At 33.6% G+C, this 8,142-nt stretch overlaps 1 long non-coding RNA gene across 1 annotated transcript; it reads left to right on the top strand.

Annotated features, from left to right (window-relative positions):
- Window positions 1-5,608: 5,608 nt before the first annotated feature.
- Window positions 5,609-5,956, top strand: LOC105114823 (uncharacterized). The gene is made up of 2 exons (XR_840219.1): window positions 5,609-5,647; window positions 5,727-5,956. It is a non-coding gene; the product is annotated as an uncharacterized LOC105114823 (long non-coding RNA).
- Window positions 5,957-8,142: the final 2,186 nt, after the last annotated feature.

Below are 8,142 nucleotides of genomic sequence, written 5' to 3'. Positions count from 1 at the left end.
GGGCTAAAGTGGCTTAGGATCAGGTATGTCTTCCAAAAAAAGAGGGGGGCTAGGAATAAAAAGGATAACAGAATGGAACAAGATTGCTTTGTTGAAACACATTTGGAACCTGTGCAATGACTCAGATGGCTCAATCTGGTCTACTTGGATTAGATGTAATCTGTTGCGAGGTAGGAATTTCTGGACAATCAAGACGCCACAGAATTGCTCTTGGGCATGGAGAAAGATTCTAAAGCTCAGATCCTTAGCATGGCCGAAGATGAAGTACATCATAGGAGATGGCAGGACAACTTCTCTATGGTTTGACAATTGGCATCCTCACAGCCCGCTCGCGGATTCTTACGGCGACAGATTCATGTATGATTCAGGTATGGAAAAGAACGCGAAGGTGAATATGCTGATTCATAACTCAGAATGGAAAACTCCTACCACTCAAGCTATTGGCTGGCGCCCCATTGTAGAAGCTATTCCTTCCAATTCTAATCCTATGATAGGGCAAAAGGATGAGATTGCTTGGCTGGATTCACCAAATCACAGATTCTCGGTCAAAGTAGTTTCATCAATTTTTCTCGTAAACTCAGTTTTGTAGCTACAGTGTATCATATCTGGCAAGAAAGGAATGCAAGGACCTTTGCTGGAATATCTAGAACACAGAATTTGGTCTTTCATCAGATCGAATGTATCATCCGTTATAAGCTTGATTTGATGAGGAACGTCCTACCAACAGAAGAAAATAAAAGGATCCAATGAGCTTGGAGGGTCAATAACATAGATTCTTCATTTAATATTTAGCTGGTTGTATTGGTTTCCCTAACTAATCAAGTTAGGTCTTAAGTTTTCTGTTCGGTGGCTAGCCTGTAGCCATCTGTTGTTTTACGTTTCTGTTCTCATTGTAAATCTGGGGTATGCCCCTTATAATCTTTGTATTGTTTTCCTTTAATATATACGTCAACTTACCAAAAAAAAAGTATTTTTTGTAATGTTTATGCTGTGCTTTCATTAATATCAAGTTTATGCATTTCATTTCCTTTCATTTACTTAGTTAACTTTTATCTTATTTATGTTCTTATTTTGTTTATTTATTTTTCTTTCTTTCATTATGTCTAGTTAAGTTTATTATATTAAGGTGAAAAGGTTACACTAATGGTGTAAGAATATGTATAGTGTAAACTTAATATGGACTTTAATGTTTGATACTAACATTTTTGTATTTGTTATCTTGTTCACTCTTTAATACTTTGCTTGTTAAATGACTAATCTTGATTTATGTTGTATAACACTTGGTACAACAAATGCTTGACACTTTCATAGCCCATACTGTATGCTATAACCGACACCTCAACTATGAAAGGAACTTGATTTGTTGTTAACATAAGTTATAATCATGAATGCTTGACGAGATTTACAAGTATTAGCATTAATCGAATAAGATGACTAATATAATCATGTTAACAATTTATAATCAGATTGGAAGTTTCTTTGTGTGTGGTTTCCAATTGAATAATAAAAGTTTATACTATACTTGTTTGACATACCATTAATGGATCCTCTAACCTTGACATTTGTTATTATCATTGTTTAATCCTTACATTAATATTCCATCTCCAAGTTCTCATCTTCTTCTTCTTCTTCTCTTCTCTTTCTCTATTATTATTATTAAAGTTATTATTGTTATTGATGCGGATCAGCCTAACACCAAGCGTAATCATGCCAACAACCCATTGGAGGTGCCAATTGGGCCAATCACAAGAGCTAGGGCTAAAAAGCTTAAAGAAGCATTGAATGGGTTTGTTCAGAACATATGGAACAAAATGGACCTAGAGGGGCTTGGGACATTTAAGGAGTATGAAGGACAACCTTTAATTCAATTAGTTCAGGTCCAAGAAGAGCCCAATTCATGTGGAATAAGGGCATGTGTCCGGCCCAATATCAGCCTTGTTAGGCTTGTCTTTGACCAGCCTTGTTAGGCTTGTCTTTTCTAATACTACAAGGATAAAGAGTCAGCAATTTATTCTCCTAACTAAGTAAGGAAGTTGGCCATATCTTATTCCTAAAGAGGAGAGGACTATTTAATGCTTTTCCTCACTTAGGAAGGAAAGTAATTAAATCAACAACAAAGGAGGAAATTTGTTTTCTTATTTGTCCAAGTTAAACAAGGAATTCCAAGCTAATCAAGGACATCAAAGGGGGCAGCAACATAAATTTGCTAAATTAAAGGGGGCAGCAACACAAATTTTCCAAATCAGATTTTTCCAATTTTGTTTGGGACTTCTTAAGGGTGACAAATCTGATTCTAGCTTATTTAGGATGATATTTTTGCATTTTTAGAATTTTCTTCTTAGTTTTTGGGTTATTATTACTTATTTGGGTCAATTGTAAGTGGGCTTCATATAAGTCCACATAAGGGCGGTCCATTAGGGTTTCTTTAAGTTCAAATTCAGTATAAATAAAGGCATAACCCAAACATGTAAAGGTTACACAATTTTCAGATCAACCAATGCCCTAGCTTCAAACATCAACTAAACATCAATTACTACAGGATCCACCATAGAAAATAAAGGTAAACAACTTCAAGTTCTTGCATCTAGGAAAAGAAATGTTGATGATAAAAAAAAGTCACAAATTTGGGATCATTTTACAAAACTTGATGGTGATTCTACAACCCTTAGAGTTGAATATAATTATTGTGGAAAGGATTATGCATGTCATACTATTATTAATGAGACAAGTAATAACTAGAGTCATTTGAAAGTATGCAAAAAGTTTTCTTTTGTGGTTGATAAGAAGCAAAAAAATTTGGTATTAGAACCTAATAAAGTAGGGGGTGAATTAGGAGATCGAAGTATGGGAACTCTTAAGGCAATAGGTTATGATTATGATGAGTGTAGAAAGGCACTAGTGAAAATAGTTATAATTGATGAGTTGGCTTTTAATTTTGTGGAGGGTAAGGGATTTAGATTATTTTTTAGGACCTTGCAGCCTAGATTTGACATTCCTTCTCGTTTCACTGTTATGAGAGATTGTTTGAAACTTTATATTAAAGAGAAAGAAAGATTAAAGAGAGCTCTTAAGGGTCAACGGTTATGCTTAACAACAGATACATGGACATCAATCCAAAACATTAACTATATATCTTTAACGGTTCATTGGATTGATAATGAATGGAATTTGCATAAAAGAATTCTGAATTTTTATGATGCGAACCTCGTGATCACATGGTCACGCAACCCACACGCAAAGATGCCAATTCCAGGAAAGCCAAGAAAATCAGGTTTGATAGGAGTGTGACACAGAGATAACTTGTACCTAGGCACCAGAACTATTGAAAACGGAAACCCCCACCCAACGAATATTGATTCGCGAACGAGAAGTATAAGGATGACGCCACGAAGACAGTTGTTCTTCGATAAGTCGTTTTCAGTTCTTTAGAGAACCAGGGAAGGGAGATTATCTCACCAACACACATACACACAAAGTGCGGCAAACAAGAAGTTTTATTTATCTGAATAGCCTTCCCTACATGTTTGGTTATGCCTCTATTTATAACGATTCTAGACTTAAAGAAACCCTAATGGACCCCCCTTAGGTGGACTTATATGTAGCCCACTTACAATTGACCCAAATGAGTAATAATAACCCAAAGACTAAGAAGAAAATAATAAAAATATAAAAACCCGAAAATTACTATCTTAAATATGCTAGAATCAGATTTGTCACCATTAAGAAGTCCCAAATAGACTAGGAAATCTGATCTGAAGGTAGAATGTATTCTAAAGTCTTCTTTCCTTTTGTAGCTCGGATGAATAAAGAATCCTTGTAAGAAAAGAATTCTGAAATAATTATGAATCCTTGCCACACTTGGAAACTATGTTGCAGCCCATTAAACATCCTTGTAGAATTAGTATATTTCCAAAATAAGCTGCCACATCCCTTTAGGAAAAGAATCCTAGCCAAATAGGAAGTCCACAAGTCAAAAGGAAGTAAATAACAAAATTCGTACAGCCTCTGTTGACCCTTATTAAGATACCTTCCTGAACTTCGATTGACTTGAAATTTTAACCCAAGGTAATATAATATGTCAGGAGACTCCACGTAAAATTGCAGCTCGATCCAACGGTCGGATTGAGAATTATGATTGTTTCCGTAAAACTGGATAGTTGCACATTTTACATCAAAATCCAAATTTGACCTTGATTGGATCGTATCATTTTATCAAGTTTCCAATCATATCGGTGAGATAATTGGTCAAGTTATTGAGAATTGTTTGTTAGATTGGGGGATTGATAAACTTAGTAGACAATGCAAGCTCTAATAGTATTACTATTTAATATTTAAAGAATGTGTTGAAAGATTGGCCAATTAATATATTATCAAATGAATATTTGCATGTTAGATGTTGTGCACACATTGTAAACCTTATTGCATGTGATGGTTTGAAAGAGATGAATGTTTCGGTTGTTAAGTTTTGAAATGCAATTAGGTTTATGAGATCTTCACCCTCTAGGCTACTTGCATTTAAGAAGTGTGAAAAAAAGTTACATGTAGAGTGTAAAAAATCATTATGTTTGAATGTTGCAACTCGATGGAATTCAACTTATCTTATGTTGAAAAGTTTGAAAAGGTGTTTGTGAGGTTAGGTCAAAGTGAACCTAGGTATGTGAGTTACTTTTTAGAGGTTGATTCAAAGGGGAAAAAAAAAACATAAGGCCACCTAGTTTGGAGAATTAGGAAAATACTAGAACTTTGCTGAAGTTTTTAAAGATCTTTTACATGGTTACATTGAAATTTTCTAGCTCATTGCATGTGACATCAAATTCTTTCTTCAATGAATTGATTTACATTACTTGCTGCAATTGTGTAAAAGTAGAGATAATCTTTTTAGTGGAATGACAATGAACATGATGAGTAAGTTTGAGAAGTATTAGAGTTGTGGAGCAAATCAGAATTTTTTATTATACATGGTTAATATTTTGGATCCACATCTTAAGTTGAAGTAAGTGAAATTTTGTTTTGGTGAGTTGTATAATTATGACAAAGCACAATTGCTAATAAAAAAAGTGAGAGATAATTTGATGAGCTTGTATGAGTTTTATTTGAAAGCCGATACAGAGGTGAATGATAATAGGCATAAATAAGATATTAATGATGCTATTGATGACATAGAGGTAGATGTTAACACTTTAGCTAAGTTCAAAAGGCACTTACCTGAGGAAGATAGTGTGGAAAATAGAAATGAGGTTCAGAGGTATTTGGTTGATGGTTGTAAAGATCCTAATGATCATAAATTAGATATTTTGGGTTGGTGGAAGATTAATGCTTCAAAATATAAGATACTTTCAAAAGTTGCACAACATGTTCTAGTTATTTCTATATACACAGTGGCTTCCGAATCAGCCTTTAGCATAGATGGTCGTATACTCGACCAATTTTGAAGTTCTCTATCTCTAGAAACAGTTCAAACACATATTTGTTGTCAAAATTGATTGCATCATGCTCCAATTCCAGCTGATAATACAACCTTGATGAATAATTTTGAAATCTACAAAAACCTTGAATCAGGCAATGTTTCTTAAAAACTTACACCTTTTATTTTATAATTTATTAATTGACACAAATTTTATTCCATAGAATTTATTAAAAACGTATGGTATAAATATCTTTTTTTATTTATTTTTATATCTTCTGATTTAATTTATCATGTTATAATTCTAGATTATGAATTTCAGGAATCAAAGTGCAATGCTCTTGAAGTGCTTTTTTATTAAGACGATGTGCACATGAAAATTTATTTTTTGTGGCTTGGAGTGTTTTATGATAATGTTATTTGTTGTTTTTTCATTAAACCTTTTAAAGGCAATGGTTTGTAATTTGGATTTTAACTTATTGATATGTGATTGTGAGTGTGTGTTATTTATTTAAACTTTTTGGAAGTAGAAAAATATTAGTAAGTTAAAAAATATATCAAACAAAAGATTGACATTAATAATTTTATATAAATGAATATTCATTGGCCAAAAATTTAATAAACATAAGATTGACAATAATAATTTAATACAATTGAATATTTAGGGGTAAAAAAATTAAATATATTTGGAATCTTCAAAGAAAATGAGACAATATTAATACTAATTGTAAGCCCGATAGAAATCTATTAAAAGCCCATTAAAAAGCCAAAATAAGCCTATAGGTCACATGGTCACACAATCCACACGCAAAGACACCAATTCCCAAAAAGCCAAGTAAATCAGATTTGATAGGAGTGTGACACAAAGATAACTTATACCTACGCACCAGCACTATTGAAAACAGAAAAACCCCCACCCAATGAATATTGATTCACGAATGAGAAGTATAATGATGACGCCACGAAGACAGTTGTTATTTGATAAGTCGTTTTTCAGTTCTTTAGAGAACCATGAAATAGAGATTATCTCACCAACACACACACACACACACACAAAGTGGGCAAATAAGAAGTTTTATTAATTTGAATTGTCTTCCTTACACGTTTGGTTTTGCCTCTATTTATAGTAACTCTAGGCTTAAAGAAACCCTAATGGACCCCCTTTAGATGGACATGTATGTAGCGCACTTACAACACTCAAATAAGTAATAATAACTCAAAGACTAAGAAGAAAATAATAAAAATTAAAAAATTATCTTCCTAAATATGCTAGAATTAGATTTGTCACCATTAAGAAGTCCCAAATAGACTATGAAATCTGATCTGAAGGTTAAATGTATTCTAAAGTCTTCTTTCCTTTTATAGTTAGGGTGAATAAGGAATCCTTGTAAGAAAAGGATTTTGAAATAATTATGAATCTCTGCCACACTTGAAAATTATGTTGCAGCCCATTAATATATCCTTGTAGAATATTTCCAAAATAAGATGTCATATCCTTTTAGAAAAATAATCCTAGCCAAATAGAAAGTCCACAAGTCAAAAGGAAGTAAATAACAAAATTCATACAGCCTCTATTGACCCATATTGAGATGCCTTCCCGAACTCCAATTGACCTAAAATTTTAACCCTAGGTAAGAAAAGATGTCATGAGACTCCACGTAACATTTCAGCTTGATCCAACAGTCAGATTGAGAATTATGATTGTTGTTGTAAAACTGGATAGTTGCATATTTTACATCAAAATCCGAATTTGGCCTTGGATCGTATCACTAAAGAACCAAAAAATGACTTATCGAAGAATAACTGTCTTCGTGGAGTCATCCTTATACTTCTTGTTCGCGAATCAATATTCGTGGGGTAGGGGTGTTTCTGTTTCCAATAGTGTTGATGCCTAGATACAAGTTATCTTTGTGTCACACTCCTATCAAACCTCATTTACTTGGCTTTTCAGGAATTGGTGTCTTTGCGTGTGGGTTGCATGACCATGTGATCACGAGGTTCGCATCAAAGACTCTTTGGAGGAAGCTTGGAACGAAGTTACTTTTTAGCACGGCATGTCATCCACAAATTGATGGACAAACTAAGGTAGTAAACCAAACTTTATGTTCTTTGTTACGAGTTGTTATACATAAGAATTTGAAGATTTGGGAAACTTGTTTCCCTATTATGGAGTTTGCATATAATCGTAGTGTGCATAGGGCTACAAAATTTTCACCATTTGAGGTTGTGTATGGCTTTAATCCTTGTGCTCCTATTGATCTTGTTCATATTCCAGTTGATGAGAGGACATCTATGGATGGAATTAGAAAAGTAGAATTGATCAAGAAATTACATGAGCAGGTTCGATTACATATTGAGGAGAAAACGATAAACTATGCTAAACAAGCTAACAAGGGGCGGAAAATGGTTATGTTTGAACCTGGAGATCTTGTTTAGATTCATCTTAGTAAGGGTAGATTTCCAAGCAAACGTAAGTCCAAGTTGATGCCAAGAGCTGATGGTCCCTTTCGAATTATAGAGAAGGTGAATGATAATGTGTATAAGGTAGATCTTCCTGGTGATTACAATGTATCAGCTTCTTTTAATGTGAAAGACTTGACTCTATACTTGGATGATGATGACGATTCTGATTTGAGGAGAAATCATTAACCTGGGGTTGATGATGTGTATCATGGGAATGATAATCCATCTCATAAAGCTAAATTTAATATGCAAGAGGATTGAGAGGGTCTAATGAC

The sequence above is a fragment of the Populus euphratica genome, unplaced genomic scaffold (assembly GCF_000495115.2).
Source record: "Populus euphratica unplaced genomic scaffold, PopEup_1.0 scaffold742.1, whole genome shotgun sequence".
NCBI classification, from domain to species: Eukaryota; Viridiplantae; Streptophyta; class Magnoliopsida; order Malpighiales; family Salicaceae; genus Populus; species Populus euphratica.
The sequence above is the reverse complement of the archived record's forward strand: the minus strand, read 5'-3'. Positions and strand labels throughout refer to the sequence as shown.